Source organism: Cupressus sempervirens, chromosome 4 (assembly GCF_028749045.1).
Source record: "Cupressus sempervirens isolate cs-2001-9-10 chromosome 4, ASM2874904v1, whole genome shotgun sequence".
Lineage (NCBI taxonomy): Eukaryota > Viridiplantae > Streptophyta > Pinopsida > Cupressales > Cupressaceae > Cupressus > Cupressus sempervirens.
Genome location: NC_143121.1, coordinates 333,700,085 through 333,724,262, shown reverse-complemented (window position 1 = coordinate 333,724,262; position 24,178 = coordinate 333,700,085).

The following is a 24,178-nucleotide window of genomic DNA, read 5'->3' as shown; positions in this document are numbered from 1 at the left end:
ATATCTGTTGAAATTGGGTAGACCAAACGTGGCCACTGCAACTTAAATAAGACTCAAAATCCTTCTTGATTCACATTAATAATGGTTGCATGGAAGGAAGGCGACAATCGGCTTTGTGGCATCTCTTTTGCTATTCAAGTTGTGCTAGATTTTCCTAAGCCTGGAATTATGTTTCAGGACATTACCGCGCTTCTTCTTAGTATTAATTTCTTAATATAAAAAATTGAGAGGAATTTTGGGGTGGTATTTTAATGTTTTAGGCTTTTATGGCCATATTTGGTATTTATGACCTCCTTTCGAATGCTTTGAATTTTTTTTTTTTTTTTTTGATATTGTTTGGTCAATTTTTGAATTTTTTTTTGTACTTTTGGGTAGTTTATGAATTTTTTTGGTATTGTTGGATGATTTGTGAATTTTTTTGGTCTTTTTTGGGTAGTTTATGAATTTTTTTGGTATTGCTAGGTGATTTTTGAAACTTTTTGGTATTTTTGGGTTATTTTTGAATTTTTTTGGTATTGCTGGGTGATTTTTGAATTTTTGGATAGTTTCTGTCACTACGTTGGCTATCAGCACTGTCTTTCCCTCCATCCTTGTGGGTTTGAGTTTTTGGATGGTTTGTGCATAATCCTTTGGTGATTTGATGGAGGACATTCAAGAGCCAGTCTGGCTTCATTTTCTAGATGTATCAATGGTCGGTAGAGGAGTGATGGGGTTGGTTCTCCTTTTGTGGTGTGAGGCAACTGGCATGGGCCTTACAAACGGTTACAACTCCAAAAGATTCTCCTCGAGAGGTCTATGTGAAAGGGTTGTAATTCTATTGGTTTCTCATTGTGTAGGGTCTGTGAAAGGTTTTTGTCTCATGTCAAGGCCTTTATTGTGGAAAGTAAGATGTGTGTGAAAAGGTTTGTGAGAGAAGGAAGCCTTCTTTTGTTTTGTTTTTTTGATTTTTAGATGATTTATGAATGTTTTTGACAAATTTTTGGAAATTTTTGAAGTAGAACTAGGATTTGAATGAGATAGTGATGTTGGATTTTGCTGTAAGGCTCAAAAATATACAAGTGTGAAAAGGAAAATGGGTGGATGACTCTGGAATGTAAGATAGAACATAGTAGCAGATGTGCAGTGGATGTAGGAACATTTGGAAAATCTTGGAAAATGGGGAGATGAGCAATGAGATGTAAAGGGGTGATACAAGAGATGGAGATCATTGATAAATAATGGAAAGGCTATAGTACACTTGGTGCCTATTTGCTAGGTTTTTACCAGGGACCTATCCAAGGTGCTTGAATTGTCAAGTTTTCACCATTGGACACTTTATTTTTCTTTGCTTGATTTTGATTTGCAAATTTTTCCCTTAGGCATAGAATTTCTTGAGGTGAATAATGTTGGTAGGATCATTTAGGACTTCACCTTCAAGGGTAGATAGCTGATAGGCTCCTGAGCCAAAAGATGTTGTGACCGCATAAGGACCAAGCCATGTGGGCTCAAACTTGCCTTTCTTTTCTCTGCCAGCTTGAACCTTCATATTCTCTTTGAGGACCATGTCACCTTCTTGAAAATTGCATGGATGGACTTTCTTACTGAAATTTCACTTAAGGCGATTCTAGTAGACCATGAGGTGGTCATAGGCATGTTGCCTTTTTTCATCAAGTAGATCAAGTTGAGTAAGTTGAGCCACTCTATATTCTTCATCAAATATCTATCCACGTAGAGAAATGTGGAGTGATGGGAGTTCAACCTCAATAGGTAGGACTGCTTCATCACCATAGAGCAAGGAGTATGGAGTTGTGCCAGTGGCTGTGCGAAATGAAGTGCAGTATGCCCATAGGGCAGGATTTATTTGCAAATGCCAATCACGGCCGAAGTCATTGACAACTTTCTTGAGGATTCTGAGTAGGGTTTTATTAGTTGCCTCTGCCTGGCCATTACCTTGTGGGAAGTATGGGCTAGAAAAATGATGATGGATATGAAGGGAAGTGCACAATTCCTCCATATTTAGGTTTTCAAAACTACCTCCGTGGTCAGTGAAAATGGTAGCTGAGATGCCAAAGCAACATATGATATGATATAGGATAAACTTGGACACTTGAACTCCCATAGCAGTGACAAGGGGAACTACTTTGACTCACTTAGTGAAGTAATCAATGGCGGTGATTATCCACTTATGCCCTTCTGAAGAAAGTGGTGCAATAAGACCAATGAGATCAAACCCCCAGTAGGCAAAAGGCCATGGTGGTGCAATGGGTTTCAAGTCCTGTGCTGGAGCTCGGATTAAATTAGCATGTTGTTGACAAGGTAAACATCGTTTCACAAATTCACATGGCATCATGTTCTAGAGTAGGCCAATAGTATCCAGCTTGAAGGATCTTCTTTGCTAGCACCATCCCACTCATGTGAGCACCATAAAGTCCAGTGTGTACCTCTTTGAGAACCATCACAGCCTCATTTTGATCTAAACATCGAGAGAGAGTATCATGATAACCATGACAATATAGGGTTTGGGTGATGATAGTGTATCGAAAAGCTCTACGTATAAGTTTTTGGTTTTGGGTTCGTGTGAGGTGAGGAGATATGATACCAATTAGTAGGTAAGCATGAATTTCATGGTACCATGGGGATTGGGGACCAACCAAGACATAGACTCGTGTTGATTCATCATTCTCATATGTGGGTTCATGCAACTGGTTAACCAAGAATTCATATTGTGTAGCTTCAGACGACATTTCCAAGAGAGAACCAATAGCAACCATAGCATCAGCTGCCTTATTCTGGACTCTAGTACTTGTATGAACTGGATCTGAGTAAAATGCTCCTTTAATTGATCAACTAGATTTTTGTAAGGTAGTAGCTTTTCATCCTTGGTCTGATATTCATTCAATGCTTGTTTAATGATAAGCTGAGAATCACCATAAACTTGAAGCTCTGTGATATTCCATTCAAGGGCAATTTTGAGGCTTGCAACAAGGGCCTCATACTCTGCAATGTTATTGGTACACTGAAATTGTAGCTTGAAAGATTTAGGAATATAATCACCTTGAGGTGTAACCAAGAGTATGCTAGCGCCAGAGCCATGAGATGTATGGGAGCCATCAAAATATAGCTTCCAAAGTGATTATTCTTCTACCAAATAGAGGTATTCATCTAGAAATTCTATGATGAGTGGGTGATCTGCAACTAAGGGTGCATCAGCCAAGTGATCTGCAATAGCTGGGCCTTTGATGGCCTTTCTGTCAACATATTGAATGTCAAACTCACTAAGAAGTGTAACCCATTTTGCTAGGCGTCCGGTGAGTACTGTGCGAGAGAGCATATATTTTAATTGGTCAATCTTTGATATCAATTACACAGTATGACTCAACATGTAATGATGTAGCTTCTGGGTGGAAAACACTACCACTAAGCATGCCTTCTCCTTTGGCATGTAGTTAAGCTCATAGCCCACTAATGTTCAGCTAATGTAATAAATAGCTCGTTTCTTTCCTGCATCATCAAGTTGTGCTAGAAGAGCACCTAATGCTGTGGGAGTAGCTGTGATTTACAATATGAGTGGGTGCCCTGCAATTGGAGGAACCAAAATAGGCAGATTAGCTAAGTATTGCTTGATGAGCTCAAAATTGCACTGGCAAGCTGAGTCCCATTTGAAATTCTGATCTTTCTTAAGCAAGTGAGTGAAAGGTTGACACTCATCAAGAAGTTGAGAAATGAACCATCGGACTGATTGGAGTTTTCCTTGTAAAGAACGAAGGTGCTTGAGTGTCTTAGGAGGAGCCATATCCATGATGGCTTTGACCTTCTTAGGGTCAATCTCAATACCACGCTGTGACATAATGAAGCCTAGGAGCTTGCTTGAGGTGACACTAAAGACACATTTCTTTGGATTCAGCATGAGACGATACTTTGCCAATCGATTAAACACTTCTTCAAGGTGAAATAAGTGATCAAGAGCATTGAGAGACTTTACTAAAATATCATCCACATAATCCTCAAGAATTTTATGAATTAGGTCATGGAAGATGACCATCATGGTGCGTTGATAGGTTTCCTCGCATTCTTTAGCCCAAATGGCATCATATTATAGCAGAATGTGCCCCAAGGTGTAGTAAATGTTGTCTTATGCTAATCTTCTTCTGCTATATGAATCTGATTATATCCAGAGAAACCATCCATTAGTGACAAGAGTTCATGACTTGCAGTGAGATCTACAATCATGTCGATATTTGGTAATGGAAAGTCATCCTTCGGACAAGCCTTATTAAGATTTCTAAAATTAGTGCAGATTCTAATATCACCAGAAGGCTTGGTAACAGGTACCATGTTAGAAATCCATTCAGAATAATCTATTAGGCAAATGATTTTGGCCTTCAACAATTTTTCTAACTTTGCATTAACCAATAAAGAAACTTTGGGTTGCATCTTACAGAGCTTCTTCTTAACGAGCCTGGCCCCTGGATCCACTGCTAGATGATGCACGACTAGTTTGGGGTCCAACCCCGCCATGTCTTGATATGACCATGCAAAGCAGCCTATATTTTCATGGAGAATCTCAATAAGAAGATCTTCTTGTTCATGTGGTAGAGAGGCTGCGATGTATGTGATATGTGGGATCTCTGTCAAACTAATATTTACTACCCGAGTTTCCTCTATCAAAACTGAAGAGATAGGATGCCTATGCTCTTGCGGGGGAAGGATGAAATCTCCATCTTTAGGTGCCTCAGAGAGGTTTTCACCATCAGATACATCCTTTATTTTTATTTCATTTTTTGAGTTATCGAATGATGCTCCAGAGGAGTTTTCACCAGAGGACATTTTTCCTTTGATTTTTTGCTTTTTTGTTTCTTTTTGTATTTCTGTTTTGCGATTGGAGATTTCCTCCTCCTCGAAGTAACCTATAGGATCTAGCTTGTAGACATATGCCGATGGTGGTGGTGATCATTTATGTGGTGTTTCTGCCCCCATGAATTTAAGGAGTGCATGCTCAGTAGAGAACTTGTCAACCTGAACGACACTTGGTTGGTCCCAATCTATGAGTTCGGGTTGAGCGAGCGGGAGGTCTATGAGATTCAAGGATAATTGGCAGAGCATAGAGGCTCCAAGGATTATTTCATCAAGGAAAATATCATTGTAAGCTTTCTTTTCAACTTCCTCAGGGATTTCTTCAACCTCAATGAGAGTGTTTTGGATCTTCATAAAGGTGTGGCCTTTTGTTGTAGTGCCCCCAGTTGCGGGGAGTCCATAGCCCAAGCCTTGAGTTTTTTGCCCTTGGTGTGCTTCTATAGGCTACCTCATACCTCATTCCTAGAAGCCTAAACTACCTACTTGATAATCCCATTTCTCTGTGGCCAAATGATGTGACCAGGGATATTTTTGTTTAAAGTGATCAAGAATTGCTTCACTTTTAGGAGGGGGCTCCTTATACAGCCATGTGTTAATATCTGGTGCATTCTCTTCTCCATCAAGAATACCTTCGGTAATAAATGTGGTAGGGCCCATTTGTTGAAGTTGAGAGGTGGTTTTTGATATAGGCCCTTGATGTGTTGGGCATCCTTGAGTATGGGGATCAAGTGGTAGAGCGCCAATAGCAAAAGCATCTGTAAGACTATACTCACCACAACCTTGGTAGTTGATCTTAACTGTGGAGAGGGTGGAGGGTAAAATGGTGTCTGGATCATGGTAGGTGCTAGAGGAACTGGCCGTGGTGGTGCCAATTTCAATCCCAGGACAGTGATTGGTGTATGAAGCTTCAAGTACATTGCAATAAACAAAGGGTTCAAGATCTGTGTGGATGGTTATCTCAGTGCCCTTATGTGAAAATTTGATACACTAATGATATGTTGATGGAATAGCCTTCATGGCATGAATCCATGGGTGACCGAGGAGGATGTTGTATGGAAGGTTAAGATCAACTACATGGCAAAGTGTTTCTTGAGTGACTGGGCCAACTCTTATAGGGAGCAAGATGGTTCCTTCAGTGGTGCACTCCAAATTGTCATAGGCCTTGATGGTGATTACTTCATTAATGATATCTGCCTCAACGTATCCTACCTATTTGATGAAATTTAAAGTACATAGATTTAAAGCGGATATATTATCTATCATGACCCTTTTAACAGCAAAGTCAGAAACCATGATGGCTATGCAGAGTGGAAGGATATGATCTGGGTCAACTTTTGGGATATCAGTGGTTTTGAAGGATAAGGCACATGAGACCAAAAGATGGCCAACCAAGTTGTGAAACTCGGTAGCATTTATGTCAGCATGGATGCATGACTCATGTAGAGTACTGTTGAGGATCTCTTGATAAAGTGGGCTTGTTCGTAAGAGATCTAGAATGGAGATCTAGGCCGGCATGTTTCCAAGATGTTCCAAGATGTTATATTGTGGCCCTAATGAGGATGATTCTGACAGAGATTCTCTAGATGGAGGTGGTCTTGATGGTGCAAAAATAGGTGGGCCCGCTATATTGAGTCGAGTCCGACGAGTAGCAATTGCACATTGGGTATCTAGGCCTTTAATGTTAATGACATTGATGGATGGCTCAACCTCTGATATGCAACCGATAAGGCTTCCATAGTCTAAATACGCTGAGGTATAGTTTTGAGACTTGTCTCGGTTATCTCCTTATTTGCCTTGAGTATTGTTTGGTTTGTTGATAGGTGGATTTGTAAGTTCTTTTCCTAGGTTTGTATTATGAGGGAAAGAATTTTGATACATCATTAATCCTGCATTGGGTGAAGTTTGTGCCCCCACTGTGATTTCCTTTTGATTAATTAGGTCTTGGACATAGTCCTTGAGTTGCATGCATTTGAGAGTGGTATATCCTTTGACACGATGGAATTTGCAAAAATCATTATCTTTATACCAAGATGCCCTAGATTGGTTTGGTTCCAAGGGTTGTGTTGGTGGATGTCGAATAAGATTATCCTTAGCTAGTTTTTCAAAGATTGCATCAAGAGGTTCCCCCAGTGGGATGTATACATGAGGTTGTCTTTGAACATGAGGTTTAGTACTTGCCAAAAGTGTGATAGCATTGGTTTGATTATGATGAGCAGGTATGTGGTTATTGTTTTGTATGGGTGAGGGGTGATACAAAGGGGGTTTTTGTTGATAAGTTTGTTGTTGACAAAATGTGGTGGGAACATTGGTAGCCACCCCAACAATATGGACTTGTCGAGCGTCGGTGGCACCATCTGTTACCATATTCTTGTTTTTGTTCCAATGTCGAGTTTTTTCATTGCTTGGACCTCAGTCTTGGGTGTTTTCTTTGTACAATCTAATGACACCATCGTTAATGAGGCCTTGCTCAAGGCCCATTCCTTTTTCTTTGATGTCCTTTTACATTTGCAAACAATTCATAACCATATGATGAGCAAGGCTTGGGTGTGCATTATTTATGAACATCTTGACAAGATGACGCTCAGGGATGGTACAAGAGATCCTTGTTGTGAGGATCTGCTAGCGTTGCAAGTATTCTATGAGGCTTTCTCCACCTTTTTGTTTAGTGTGGACTAGGTCTACTATAGATAATTTAGTTACAACAAGATGGGTATACTGAGCAACAAGGACCTCAAAAAGTTCTGCAAATGTTTTAATAGTACCTTGAGGGATATGATAGAACCATTCCAAAGTTGGTCCTGCTAGGCTCTTGGGAAAGAGTCGCATGAGGAACACATCATTAAAAGCTACCTCCTGAAAATGCATATAGAATTCTTTAACATGTGTGATTGGATCACTTTTCCCTCTAAATTTGTCAAACTTGGGGGTCTCAAAATTTTTAGGAAATGGTATCATCATGATGGTTTTGTCAAACGGGTATGGGCAATCATTCTCAAACTTGAAAGTTTTGGAGTCTGTCCCATCTTTGAGGGCTTTGAGAGAATTTTTCATCTCTTCCCATTTAGAGTTTATAGGTGGGGGAGCGAGTGCCCCTAGCATAGGATACATGCCTGGATCTAACGGTTGTGATTGATATGAAAAACCCTGGTTGCCATATGGCGTCTATGGAAAAATAGGTTGCACGGCTGGAAGAATGGATGTTATGGGTTGTTGGAATGTGTTTTGGGTATACTGTTGCATCTGCTGAGAAGTTTTTTGGTGGGGAAGATAAGTATGAGGCTTCTGCCCTATGAGATATCATTGTGTAGGTGCTTGAGCATATTGTTGGTGTGAAGACTATGGCTGGAAGGGTGGTAAGGTGGTTAATGCCTATGCCATGCTTTGGGAATACATACCATGTCCAATATATGTGGGTTGCGCTCCTGCTTGAGAGTACAATTGATTATGAGTAGGTGCAAGGTAATTATTTTGTGCTAGAGTATTCATCATAGGGAACTGTAATGGTGGGATGGTTTGGCTATTTCCCAAAGGTGGCATGGAGAGATAGTTGGTAAGGGGTGGTAGTGAATAACAATGTGAAGTAGTAGATGAAAGTGTTTGAGGGGTAGACATGGTTGCAATGCTAGGGGGAAGACCAGTGGTAGGTCCTTGTGCTATAGCTACATTCCAAGGTCCCAAAAAAAATGAGGCGAAAGAGCTTTGGCTAGCTACAAAGGGGTTGATAGTGATGTTGGGTGGGATGGAAGATGAGGTATTTGACCCTAGTGGTGGCATTTTAGTAGTAAATAGACTAGGTGTGTTGTGAGGTGGAAGTGAAAAGGTAGTGTTGTTGGATGTAAATGGAGGTTTTGGGGGAGCAGGGAAATGAGTGGTTGAAGCAGAGGCAGATGATACACATGAGGTTGGTTGGGATGTAGCATGTACTAAAGGTTGAGTGAGGATGGGATGGGTGTTTTGTGGAATAGGAGTAGGCACTTGGGTTGAGGGTATATTTAGGTCTGGAGGTTCTGTCTGATGTGGTTGACATCTAGAGAAAGGATCGGTGAGAACAAATGACTCTGCAACTGGTGGTTGCCACCCAAACAAAGGGTGTGTAGGATCTAAAATGTCGATAGGTGGTGGACGCCCAAATTCAAAGGAACCAACATTATCCCTTAAGAAATTTTCCATGATGGTTTCCTTTTTTTAGTCTATGATGGCATTAACAATGGTAGCATGACCAGGTTGGTTCATGAAAGCATCAATGTCTATGGAAGAACCTATCTCTTCAAGGATTTGTGGTGGTGGATCTGGTGGCATCATGGAAACTATGGGGTATGGCTGAGCTCGAGATGTGTTATTACTATGACTAGGATCCATGTCCTTTTTCCTTGTGTTTCTACCAAAATGAGTGGTGGGTGGCATGAAAATGCAGAATGTTCCTAGGGATGAGATGTAATAATGCTGATGGATGCAGAGGGGGAAGGCTATTCTATGTAAATGATTTCCTAGGTTGAGGCAAAACAATATGACAAACCTAAGGAGGATTGGGTTGGGGATTCTAACTTCAAAGATATGTTGCCAAAGCATGAAAGGTCTACTTTCCTTTGTGCAAGCTTGGTGGTGATTGTGTCAACTTAAGGATAGACTGATGATCCTTTAGGAAAAACATGAGATTAACCACTTGTAGATCTCAACCTTTAACTCAAAGTGATGAGAGATGACAAGTGACAAGCCTAGATTACCCTAGACAAAGCTCTATCAGAGGGATAACCTCAGTGAGACTGGTGGATTTGCAAGATGGTAGGAATGGCAGAATTTTGGCAAGGTGACAACAATTTTGAAGGCCTAGATGTGAATTTTTTGATTACTAGTTAGATGATTCGGTTCTAAAGAAAAGAACTAAATGAGATGGATGAGCTAAAATACTTAAAGGGATAACCTAGAATGGTTGGCTTACCTACAAGGATGACTGTAAAGTGAAGCTTATGCAAGAAGATGTGGAGGAACAAGGGGGTCTAATCATAGAAATCATGCCTAGTTGGTAAGGCATAAGAATTGTTAACTCCTGGATGTTGGTTAAGTTGGATAGTGTGATCTAACCAAGTGTCTTGAAGGGCTTTCTTAGCATCTTTATCCTCTGCTCTATGGAGGTTGGAAATTCGAGAGCTTGGTGTTAGTTCCTTTCTCTTGGCTGAAAAATCTTGGTATGCCTGAGATGGTTTGAGTTTAACTTTGTGAAACTTCTATTTGGGTTTGGGTTTCTCTGACATCAATTCCTAAATCTGCTTAGCATTGAGAGATCTTGGTTGTTTTGCTTCAACCTATTCAACTTTTGGAATAGGTAGTGACTACGCTAAGTGTTCCCTAAGCTAGGATTGACCAAGTTTGGAAAACATTCATTCAACAAATAAAAAATCAAGCAATAGATAGGAACAACCAGATAGAAGTTTTTGATCCTCAAAATGTGATACTTGCACCAAGGAGTGTGTATGTTTTACAAATGTTTTGATTAGTCACTTCAAACACATTAACATCCTAGATGGTTGTCTACAAGGCTGACAGTTGGTTTAGCTAGGGAATCCTCGATATACCCAAGGTACGTGAGGCCCAAATTTGTAGATGAAACCAAAAAAATGTCACACAGCCAAGAGGAGTGGTAACCCACTTCTCCTCTTTCACTTCTCAAGGGTATAAAGTTCCTTGAGGCTTAGCCCGAGTGACAAAATCTTGATTCCAAGAGAGGTGTCTTTGGATTCACCTCCTGATTTTTATACTCCATCGGAATGCTGGAGTTGAGGTCATCCCAAGGGGTGATGAAATCCCCAAGTAGGCCTCCTAAAAAATTTAAACAAGATTTTGGATCCTAATCTTACGCACCCAAGATGGCCTTGAAAGACGACAAGGGGAGAGAAGACTTGGATGATCTTGAGCTAAAAAACACACTTGTTCTTTTACCAACTAACTCTTATGTGTGTTGATCTAGACTTTGTAAGAACTCATGTTTAAGAGAAAAATATTCAATTCCAACTTGAAATGCACCAACAAAAGTAAAATCGATCAAAGAATGAATACAACAAGAAGAGTTAGGGTCAAAAAAAGTAAACTCGTGCGCCCGGAGGCCCTCCACATCAAGTATCGATTGATTTTTCTTTAAAGCATTCAAGATTGAGTATGAGTTTGTTTTAAGCCCAAAACAAAGATGTGTGAAATTTGATTTCAAGCGCGCACCCAAAGGCCCTCCACATCAAGATTTTTTCAATTTTTTTTTATGCCCAAATGAAGTGTTAGCAAGACTAATGTGCATTCAAGGAATTTTCTAACTTAGAAAAGCTAATAAAAACACAAGTAAGTGGAGTTTGATTTTTATGGAGCACTTAACACCCTCTTAGGTAGACCCATCCCCATATATGCCACTGAGATTGCAACCAATGGTTAGAATGATGGGTGATTAAAGGAGGTGAGTCCAACAACAAACTCACTCAAAGCGTCTTTATTTGGTTTTTATAACTTAAAAAGTTTCTAAAATGTGGATTCTTTTTATGCCCCAAAAGATGAAGTGTGAGATATTGTAATGATTAATTGACTTTTTGCATTCAAGATTGTGTTTTTCATTTTAAGCATGCATTCGAAGAAAAACTTGATTTTAATCCATGGCATTCAAAATTGATTTAAGTGACATACATTCAAAGACAAGTGTTTAAACATTCAAGTTCATCTTAGCAACATGCATTCAAAGACAAGTGTTTAAACATTCAAGTTCATTTTAGCAACATGCATTCAAAGACAAGTGTTTAAACATTCAAGTTCATTTTAGCAACATGCATTCAGAGACAAGTGTTTAAACTTTCAAGTTCATTTTTCAAGAGCATTAAACCATGTAAGGAGAACCTGCAAGAAACATGATTAGTGGTTTCATAAAAGTTTTCAACTGAGAATGCATGAGTTAGCAAATATCCCTGCAAAAATCATCAAAGTTTAGTCATTGATAGTGAAAATAAGTATCTAAAAGGCTGAAAAATATGATAAAAACCAATACCATCATGATGGGCTCGGAACTAGCTTTTTGACGATATTTCATTTTCTGAAAATGGAGTTCGAATGCTCAAGTTATGAGCAAAACACCAAATGTTGCTTCTCAAGGTTTAAAAGGGCATGTAGAAATGATGTCGTACTGACATCATCAATGTGCAAGTTTAAATTTCATGGCCATATGGCTGTCATAGGCATAAAAAAATTGACCTGCTAACATGGCAGATCCAATGGGCATGGACTATGCATGATTAGATAGTTACTTGATATGATGATGTATTACTACAATTACACTTTTTTGATTTTTTTTTTTTGTTTTACAACACATATATATGAATATGCATATTTTTACCAAACTTTCACAAAAAAAAGGTGTACCCAAAAAAATAAAATAATTTATTTATTTATTATTTTTGTTTTTTGTTTTTTTTTTTTAAGAAAAATTGAAGAAGAGAGAACATGAGATTTTTTATTTAAAATTTCAGGATATGTTTTCCTCCTAAATGCATCTTTCAACCTGCACAAACAAGCAAAACATCTTGCAACACCTTCAAACAACAACAAATGTTAGATCGTTAGTTTGCAAACAAACAAAAAAAAATAGATCGAATATGGATTGAAATGGATGAATGAATGACCCATAGTGGGGTCCCACCGGGCGTGCCAAAATGTATCACCTATTTTAGTAGAGTAAAATGAACACTAATCTATAAAAAGCATTCTCAATACTAAAAACAAATAAACACTTAAGATAGGACCAAAGAAGATAAAATTGAGGAAAGTAGACCAAAGATGGTAAACTCCTCAAGTGCTTCTCATGATGACGAAGCTATGTCCCTGATGGACAGTGGATGTATGCTCATGATGTGCTCAAGCTCCAAATGGATGAGTGATAATCAAATATGAGTGTAGATGAATGATTCAACAATGAAGGTATGGAGGGTTTTCAGCATTATAATAGTATTTTGGTAGATTTTAGGCTCTCAAAATAGCATTATAAGTTTGCTTCAAAAGTGGATGATTTTAGTGAAGAAAGAGGCTTCTATTTATAGGCCAAGGGGTGGAAGGATGGACAGTCAGGATGCAAGGATGGCAAGATGGTGAGGGAGGGCTAGGATGCACTCAAAAGGGAGCACATGGATTGTGCTTGTTTAAAGCCAATTAGGAGGTGACACACGTCACAAGGTGATTGGATGTGAGAGGGTAGGATATGGGTTGGTCAAAGGAGTAATGAGGGAGGTTGAGCCATAAATGGAGATGGTTGGGTCAAATAGAGATGGTTGGGTCATAAATAGAGATGGTTGGGAGGAGGATGAGATTGTTGACTTTGGCTTGGGTTATAAATAGAGGTGGTTGGGAGGAGGATGAGATTATTGACTTTGGCTTGGCTTAGCAAGTCTTAACCCTTTCTTAAGTTGTGCACATGATTAGAAGAGGGATTAGGATTAGCTTAGGAGTTGGCTAACCTTGTTTAGGGAATGTGACAAGGTTAGAGGGGGGATTAGGATTAGAATTGACATCTTCTAGAAGAGTTTAGGCTGCTAGGATGAGGATAAATAAGGTTTTTTAGAAAATAAATAAAGTTTTATTTATTTCAAGGGTTTGGATTGAGGAGATATTTATTAAAATATTTAAACATTTTTGGGAGGGATTTCTTAATTAAATATTTTTAATTAAGATAAAGGGATTTAATGGCATAAAAATAAATAAATTAATTAATTAATAAATGATGATGTCATCAGGGATTTTTTTCAGAAAATAAAAATACTTTATTTTCTAAAAGATTTTTAGGTGTCTACACATGTAACTTCACTAGTCATAATATGACATCAGCAACAAGTTATAAACAAAATAATACACTGTTGTAAACCAAATTCTATTATTAGACAATTTTCTAATTACCAAACACTAAGTATCTTTATTTCCAAGGTTTCTTGTAAACATGTACATCATGTGTTGCCATAAATAAAACCAATTACATATCACTATTAGCCAATTATTAACCATCTCCCCCTATGGCATTGATGGCAACAAAATAGGAAAAATTGGCTACATGACAAAAAAAATTAACATAAGCAATATATAAACATTACATCTATTACAAATAGTTCAAATTTACATATGCTCCCCCTTACAATATACTTTACAATTTTTCTTCTTCAACTACTACTACCTTCCAATTAACTACTATTCCGAATTGTATCTCTCCCCTTTACTATCCAAAATTTTTCTGCTTTTCAATTTTCTACAACTATTATTGCTCCTTTTGATAGTCAAATTTTCATATTATTTGTCTCCCCCTTTAACATCAATAAAAAAGGTCAAAGAGTCAAGAATCTATCCAAAACTATCAAAAAATGTTGTTCTCTCTTATGTTGATATGATTTTCATTAAATCATCAAAATTAGCCTTCAAATTATCAATACGTTTGGTCCATGTTTCCTTGGTAAACTCAACTAAGGTGAGAATTGCACATAAAGCATATGATGCAATCTCAACTGCATTAATATCTGAATATAAAAATTTGGAATATGTGTCCTTGGCCTTGACACATTCCTCTAACTATTTCTCAACAAATGATGATTTTAGAGCAATGGATTCTCTAAAATATAATATCCCCTTCAAAATCTATTCTTTCTAAAATTCTAATTGTAGAAGTTGATGAAAGCCAACTTCACAGCTTGCTAAGATCACCTGCATGCAAATAACCTATCGAAGGGGAACCAAAGAAGGAGAAGGTGGAGCTTGGAAAAATCTAAATGGACTGAGATAGAAGATATTGCAAACATAGAAAAATGTATTGCTATACAATATGCCTTGAAAATAAGATTAGTTACAATAGGAGAGCTTGAATATGAAGGCCTCTAGGAAGCTTGTAGAACAAGCTAGTAAGTGTTAGCAGATAAGGTTGACAACTATGCATATGTCCACAAAAGGTGGAATATCCTTGAACTAGGTGAGAAGATAAGTATGACTTAGATAGGAACAAACTCCCATGTTATCAAAAACTCCTAGACTACAACTAATAAATAAATGTATTAGCCTAAGTAAACTTAAGTAAAATCATAAATAATAATTATTTACTCTAACACCCCCCCTTAAGTGCAACTTAGAGGAATGCATTTAAGCTTATAAAGGTTAAGATGAAATGAAAAATGGGTCCTAGCAATGAGGCAATGTTAGGTATCCATGTACAAATGCAATCTTTGTAAAAATAAAAAAAAAGAGAATACCCAGTGGGAAAAACCCCTCTCGAAAAAGAGGTAAGAAAATCTAGTAAAGGACTGAAGAAGCCTCCAAATAGAGAAATGTCCTAGAAAATAGGAAGAAAGAAGATCATGAAGAACATCACTAAAGCATGAAGAAGCTGCAAAATTTGTCAAAAAGAAACTACTGATCTGAAGAACCTCCATGGAAATAGAAGTCACAAACTGAGAGTGTCTGCTAGATGATCCATCTCACCGAAATGCATAGGTAGCCAACCACTGCAATTTCCTAGTGTACAGGATCAAATAATGAATACATAGTTCACACTATCAAACCATCAAACCAAGGATGTATTAAAACAACAGAATAACCCCCCTTAATGCAGATGGGGTGAGATGATAGGCAACTGAAAAAGTGGGCCAAAATTCTCCTACAGAAAGAACAAAGAATAGCGAGAGAGAGGAAGAGGTAAAAACACCTATAAAGGCACATGTCACTGACACATTCATGGGGCTAGTGTCATGTAAAGGAGACTCACTTAACAAGGGAATAGGGGACAAAAATGGCAACAACTAACCCCCCATGGTGTTTTATAAAATAGTGTAAATACAACCATATCAAAACAACATTTATGAACCTGAAATGCAAGAGTGGAACTTTATCTCACTATGTTTTCATAAAGATGCTTACAAATGATATCAAAAATGATTAGAAAGGGAAAAAATTGATACAAAATATAGTACAACCCAAAACAAAAGATCTCATGCCATGAAAATGATCCTCAAACCTAGAACACCCAAGATATCCACCATAGAGAAAGAAATGCCAAAAAAATGATGGAAAGAGCATGGGGTAGAATTTGAAGGAAAGGACAACATTTATGAAAAGATGATAGAACTAGCTTTCCAAATATACAATGTTTTCAAAAAATGGAGATGGGATGTGCAAGATATGCTTACTAGAGTGAAAAATAGAACATCCAACTTTGACTACAAAACTAGGCTACTACACTACATCAAAACCAAAAAATACCTGGACTGATGTCTCCATCTTAGAACTCTCTTTTTGGCACTTCTTTTAGATTAGAAAAATACCTTCGTATTCTCAAGTTATGGCCAAAAAATCGTGAGTAGGTCAAAAAAGAACCTAGAGTGCTTACAAGTGAAGCTAATGAAGCAATGTTGATGTCATGTTGACATCAACAAATCAATAGACTAAAATTGATGGATTGATAGCTATTGTGGTAAAAAAAGACTACTACATGGCAGCCATGTGGCAGTAATGCTGACTTGGTAGTGCTGATGTGGCAGGGGCCATGTGGTAGGTGCCAACGTAGCACCTATGCTACATGGTACCTAGAGAACCTACCAACTATGTGGGTAGTAGTGGAGGTGGGTAGAGGTTGTAGAGTGGAGCATTGGAGGAAAAGCCTTGGCAGAGGTTGTAGAATAGAGCAGCACTGCCAAAGGTGGGTGGCAAGCCAGCCACACGGTGAGGGCCACAGAACGGTTGCCCTATTGCTATGTTGCTAGTAATAGAAGCAACTAGGTAGCATTTGAGTGGGGCCATAGTGGTGCGGCAGTAGCCACTAGGTGGCCCTACAATTTTTTTTAAAATTTTGCAATAAATGTAAGAAAACTTGTCCTACGGCCTGCTCGGGGGGCAAAAACAATTGCCAGAATCTAGAGTCACCAAAATGGACAAATTTTATATGGATCTTGACTATAATGAGCCTGCTAAACTCAATGGAAATGTTTTTTTAGGCCAATGAGCTTTGAAAGTATGCTCTTCCCCCTGATTGAACAAAAAATCACAAACAAACTAAGTTTTGTGTCTCTAAATTTCGGCTTCAAAAAACCTTCAGCCAATAAGTAGCAAGGAGGCTCTGATACCATGTAGAAGTTTATGAAAGCCAACTTCACAATTCACCAAGATCACCTACATGAAAATAACCTATTGAAGGGAAACCAAAGAAGGAAGAAGTGGAGCTTGGAAAAAAAACTAAATAGACTGAGAGAGAAGATATTGCAAACAAGAAAAAATGTATTGCTATACAATATACCTTGAAAATAAGATGAGTTACAATAGGAGAACCTAAATATAGAGGCCTTTAGGAAGCTTGTAGAACAAACTAGAAAGTGTTAGGAGATAAGGTTGACAACTAAGCATATGTCCACAAAAGGTGGAATATCCTCAAACAAGGTGAAAAGATAAGTATGACTTAGATAAGAAAAAACTCCCATGTTGTCAACAACTCCTAGACTACAACTAATAAATAAATGCATTATCCTGAGTAAACTAAATTAAATGTGTAAATAATAATTATTTACTCTAACACTAGTTTCTTGATGTTACTATGAATACTAGCAACTTTCCCTTCAAAATCATTTATTTTACAAGATGGATGTTGGATCTGGCTGGAAAAAGCCTCTAGCTCACTCATCTTTATCTCTATCTAACTATCAATGTCTATAGTTATCTTGAATGATAAGGTACACTTAACATAAAAAAATTTCCCTTCCTATTGGTGTTTTCAAAGTTCTTTTATACAAGTATCAAGATTAACTAAGTCATTCTTGATATTCTAACAGATGGCGCTAAGCAAGTTAGCGTTATGGGAAATCTATGCCTTTGCCTTTGCAACATTCAAAAAATTGGTAAACTCTTCATAAAATGACTTTAGCATTGCTTGTGCTCTCTATTCAGGATATGATTTAGTGTGTTGAGCTGCCAAGGTACTATGCAATCAATCTATCACCTCCATTAATGTTCTTTGTAAAATCTTTTCTTTCCTATTCTTCTCAATCAACCTGATTATGGATGAGATCATATCTTTTTTATCATCATCATCAGTAGACAAAATGGAAAGAGAGAGTAGAGTAGATGAAATAGATGGTTTAGTATCATCTTCCCTCTATTTCTTCATTGTTTCTTTTGTTCTTCTCTCTTCTTCTTCTTTCTTTTCCTTTTCCTCTCTTTCTCTCTTCTCTTCCAATATTTTCTTTTCATCTTCCTCAATTTTCTTTTTCTTCTCTTCTTCTGCAATTATTCTCTTTTCTTCCTCTTCCTTTCTTTTCTTATCTTCCTCAAGTAATTTCTGCTTGGCTTCCTCTATTTTCTTCTTTTCTTCTCGTAGTAACCTCTTCTCTTCCTCAATTTGTCCCAACTTATCCTTAATATCTTTGGTGTCTGGTTCATTTGGTTCGGAACCACCAAATGGATTGGTATAATCAATGTTAATGGTAACATTGGTTTGATCAATTTGCATAGTGTCACCACTTATTGACACTTCTAACATTCTAGGAGCTAGAGGAGATGTTGCCTGTGACTCTGTCAACATTTGATTGATTGTTGTTGTAGTCTCACTTCTTAACTTATCCTTTTCACCAATCATAAATAAAAATGGTCTCAATTTATTCCTCAAATATGGTTCAAGGTTATTCAATAATCTTTTGATTTCTTCTTCATCATTAGTCTTGCAAATAGTTTTAAGCATAGATTTCCAGAGCTCAAGTCTTCTTCCCTTATAGGAACCTTCTTATGGATGAGTCTCTCATAGAATTTCTAGTTAATAATGCTCTCAAGATCCTTCAATTTCAGATTTTTTAATACAATATATCTCACAATAGATATATCAATCTGGTCCTTCTCAAAATTGTTGTATAAATCATAAAGAATGTTCATCTAAACAAAGTTACTTTCATTTGAAATAGTTGCATTTATCTTTTCTATCATTTTCTTCCAAGTTTTTTGAGTGTTTCCTACTACTTGCTTAGGTGGAGTCACCTTTTCTACTTGTTTAGATTCTAGTTCCTCATCTTCTTCATCACTAGAATCAATTGTCAACAATGTTTTCTATCTTTTACCTAGTTTGGTGGCCTATTGTTTGACTCTCTTTTTCTTAGTAGACACTTCTTCCACCAATCTTCCATACTTTTTCTTTGGTTCACTAGGTTGAACATTAGACACTACTGCATATGGAATGCTCTGCTCGGAAGATGTCTCAGCAACTAATTTTGACAAAGGTTGTATATTTAGTATACCTTGCTTCACTATCTATCTTACAACCACATATTCACTCTCTATCATTCCAACCTCTGATAGTTCCTTTTTCATTATAGATTCAACCATTTTGTGTGATGCCTTCTCCAAGGTTACTTGATGAGTTTTCTATATGATATCATCATGTGTGCTAAATCTATACTCTTCTTATCTCTGTCAGAATTCAATAACAAATCAATATAACCAACTACTACCTCATCATTCAATTCATAGCTCAAGGGATCAAGAAATGTCTCCCAAGGTTCCACTACTTGAATATGGGTATGATCTATATCAACCAAAATACAAATATCTTCCTTGAATCTATCCACAATTGTAGGTGCAATTCTAAATCTCTGTTTCATTTCATTCTAAGATGTCCTCATTATTAGGTTACCACTATCCAATATCTTCTCTGCAAGATGCCTTCTACATACCTCTATAATCTTATTCATTGTGTATCTATCACTACTCATTATGTATGTGACTGATAAGTAGGAAAATCTCTTAAGCACATTAAAGAATATGTGAGTGATCAATGATTGGAATCTAAACACACCATTCTTTTTTCTCTTGATCTTTTCTAGGTTTTCTAAGAGTTGCATTCTCAGTATTTTACTAAGATTCACTTGTTCCTTCTCTACACATATGTTATATGTTGCATAGATAAATCTTGTTGTAAGTTCATCAATCATAGAACTTGCACAAATAGAATAAGTAATAATTCTACTAAAAAATCTCCCATCATGTTGCTTGATGGTGTTGATCACCATAGCCTTTCCATTTTACATTGCTTTAGTATAGCTTTCCACTTTATTCTTGATCAATTTCTCTCCTATAGGTCTACAACCTCATTTACTAAGACCAATTAACTCATGAATAAGGTTAGCAAAAATGTCAACTACATTGTATTACATCCATAATTTACCATCATGCATCATACTCAATATGATTTGTGTCCATTCATCTATGTCTAACTCACACTAGAAGTGGTACTTAAACAAGTCTAATTCCCTTAGATGTTTAAATTTGGGCTTCATAGTCATGTTGTGGTTGAAAACCAATTCCATATCTTTGTTCATGAATTCACTAACAATCGAGTAAAACTTTCTATTCAAATAACTTCCTACATCTTCAAGATAAAGTACCTTGTTTGGACTGACAGACAATGTTGTGTTAGGGGTTCCTTCAATAGGTTTTATAGAAATAATCTTTAACTTAGGTCTATCCTTGTTCTCAACACTATGTACTACTGACATATCCATGATTATTATCAATTATGAACCTTTACCAAACAAATTTGTGAAAAAATAATAAAATATCTCTTTCCAAAAATAGGGTTTTCTTCAAAATCACCCCGACAAGTCACTTTCAAATGCTCTTCACTTTGGATGTGTTCACGATGAAGTGAAAATCAATTTTGTAGTCCATTTATCCCATCAACTTGAACTTCCATTAATTGCACACTTTGCAAATATGAACAAGTTGTTAATTATGATCTATAATCAAATAACTACTCAAGATCATCTATCTGATCTTCAAATGTCACCCAAGTTTTGTTATAGCCTCCTTCCATCATGAAAAACATCCTCAAGACTTTGCATCATGAAATTCTCTACAAAAACATACTTTTCATCTTTTGCTATATATTTAACCTTTACTATAATACCAACAACTCTTAATTCCTTCATAACTTAATGAAATGAGCTCCAAATAACATGCGAGCTTAGGTACCATCTAAACATAACTGGATACAACTTTTAACAAGTTCACTACCTGTAATTATATATATGAATGAAGTTCTCAAATTTTGATGCTGTGAAGAATCTTAATTCAACTTAATTGATTCAAACTCAACAACTAACTTTGATCTTCCTATCTCATCATCATCTAACTTTTCTTTTGAGATATCTACTCCTTTCAAAAATTCTTCATTAAGTTCTTTTCGAAGTTCACTCACAATGTTTTTGTTTTCCTCATTGTCTCTATTAGTTACAGAGTTCATTTCTTGTTTCCTTCTATCATTCCTTCTATTCTCAAAGTTTCTTCCATTGTTTCTTCTACCTTTGAAGTTTTTGTCTATTTTGTTGTACTTTACTATGTGTCTAAGTTGTTGCATAACTAACATATAGGTGATGTTCTTATAGGATTCTACTAATCATTAGGTGCATGATAATTCCAAGCATTGTTTCCTAAGTCATTACACTTATAAGACACAATATATCTTCTATCTTCATAAGGTCTTCCTTCTCTTGATGTCCTCTCATTAGATCTTCTTCTATCTGTAGGGTTAGTATTTTTAGACATTCTACTATTTCTTCTATCATTATCATACTTAGGTTTCCTACAATCAATTGCATTATGACCCATACCATGCCAATTATGACAATAAAAGTCCTTAACATGATTAAATGACTTATTTGTACAATCTCTTTTCATATGACATATTTCATTACATAAGAAGCACAAGTACCTCTAAATTCATAACTAGTTTCCTTAGGAGTTTCCACATGCTTTGGTTCATCCTATTACTGTAAATAATTATTATTTACTCTTTACTTAAGTTTACTTAAGATAAATGCATTATTTTATTATTTCTTAGATTAGACACCTAGGAGTTTGCATACTCATATGAGTTGTCATGTTGACAACATAGTTGTTCACACTCTTAATTATGCACATGATGTCTATAACATAAATTTATGTGACACACATTTGTAGGCTTATCCGCTTATCATTGCACTAACTCTTGTGCGTAATGGAGGGTAACACATTCCTAGTGGACATGTGCTTAGTTGTGAGGCTTATAATATGGCTAACTCCTAGACATTCTAGATGCATCATAGATGCCTTTAAATTCAGTCTCTCCTAGTGTATTACACAATGAATTGAATATCATATTGCTATTCTGATCATACTTTGTTGGTCTTGGGTGATTTTTCCCTAAAGAAAATTATTCCATGGTATCAGAGCCATAGGAGTGTCATTTCATAGCCATTGGAGACCAATCTTGCTTCACCTCTCTAAGGAGACCTCGATCTAGATCCAGAGTATCTGTAGATATTAGGAGTGTCTAGACCCAAAGTGGGCCTAACCATTGTGTTTGGAACATTGATTCAGTGAAAATTGAGTATAAATTCAATTATATTCATCCATGGTCAATTTTGAGGCAAATTTATTTCGTAAACCGACACTTGAAGGCCCTAATTTGCAAATCTAGTATGATCTATTAGATCTACATATTTATTTTGTTTCAGATCTACATTTATTTTCTTGTTTATTTTTGAAGCGATTTTTTCAAAAAACAATTATGTCATTAGGCCTGTAGAGAATTTTTTTTGCAGGAACCAAATGGTAAAATCCTTGCCCCCATAGAATATTTGGCAAATATTCCATTTTGCCATAGAAAATTTTGACATTGGCTTCACGTTCTAGTTGACACATTGCAAATTACACTAGGAATAACTCAATAGTCAGCGGTAATTTCATCAAATACACGCACTAACCTTCAACAACTGGTGGCCTTGCTCATTGCCTCAAGGTTTTGTGGGCTTTTCTTTTTAAAAAGATTTTGGTTTGAGGATAGGGTGCATGTGGGATAAAAGTTCCGCTCGCCCTCCATACCAATTTTTTAAACTCTCAGTGACCACTTCACCAGTTGCCATTGCTTCTCTTAGCGATTGTTGATAGGAAGATTCCCAACATTGGTGATCTAATTCCCTCCTGTCAGTTGTTGCAAATTCTCGCATCAGTGAAAGTGAGACTCCAGTGCTGGCCAACCCTGTGCACCCACTATGACTTAGAAACCACACATCAATTTTAGTAGCCCTGCCAACACTGCAACATGTTTCCCAATCACCATAGGCCACATCAAATATAGTTGCACTCTCTGCCCTCATCCACATGTCAGACACGTCGACAACTATATAGTTAGCTCACCCTACCACATACCTGGACACCTTAGCCTAACTATACCTTGCCAGCATAGACTCCACATAAGCTTGTACTGTATAGTTGCTAACATCATCATGACATCACTACCATGTCACCCAGGGAGGGTAGGATTTTTGTTGATGTCATCTAATACCTATGTTAAAATTGATGACTATATGACCGTCATCCACTAGAAATTTTGAACTATTGTGATGTTCATTTGGATGTCAAATTTAACCTCATAGTTTGTTGCCCAGACCCCTCTCCAGATTCAATTTTGATTTGATAGTCTGACTTTGGGAGGCCATATCTTAGTCATCTGGGCTCAAAACTAGGTGATTTTTTTTTTTTTTGGGGTTAAATTTCTTAAAAAATTTAGTTGTGTAGTTTTTTTCTAGTTTTGGTGCATGAATTTGTTAGAAATTATAGTTTCTAGTGACTATACATGTCCAATCCTGCATTTTGCAACTTCAATTACTCCATAGAGACTCATCTAGAGTCCAAATCAGGTTCCATTTTTTTGAAACTAAATAATTTTTTGTCTACTTTCCAAATCTACAATTAGATTATAGGTTTTTGTAAACCAAAATACCACTTTCAGAATTAGGTCCTTTCTTTGCATTGTATTGCTTCAAAATTATTGTACATTTCTTAGTTTCAAATTTGGACTCCGAAAGGAGGTTGTAATCAAAATAATTAGAAGACCACTAAGGCCAAAATTGGCAAGTTCTTATTGAAATTGTACTAAGTATAAAGTGCCAAAATCTTTCATTTGGGGTGTTTCTTGATTGAGTGAATAAGGGGGTTGTATCTTGGTGTTGTGTTCCACTTTTCCTGTTGTTATCTTTTATTTCTTGCATTATGGGAAATCTTAAGTTTCCAAAATTAACACCACATAACTATGGCACATAGTCTATTAAATTGTGGTGTCAATTAATGCATAATGAAGTTTTTCAATATGAAAATGGTACCCTTCCTAAACCAATAGGTAATCAAGTATCTAAAAGTGATATTACTACTTAGGAAAAGGTAGATAGGAAAACCCTAGGTGATATTAGGATAGGGGTTGAAGACAAGATCTTTTATCATATCACAAAGTATAATACATCCAAGGAAACTTGGGATGCCCTCAAAAAACTATATGGAAAAGTTA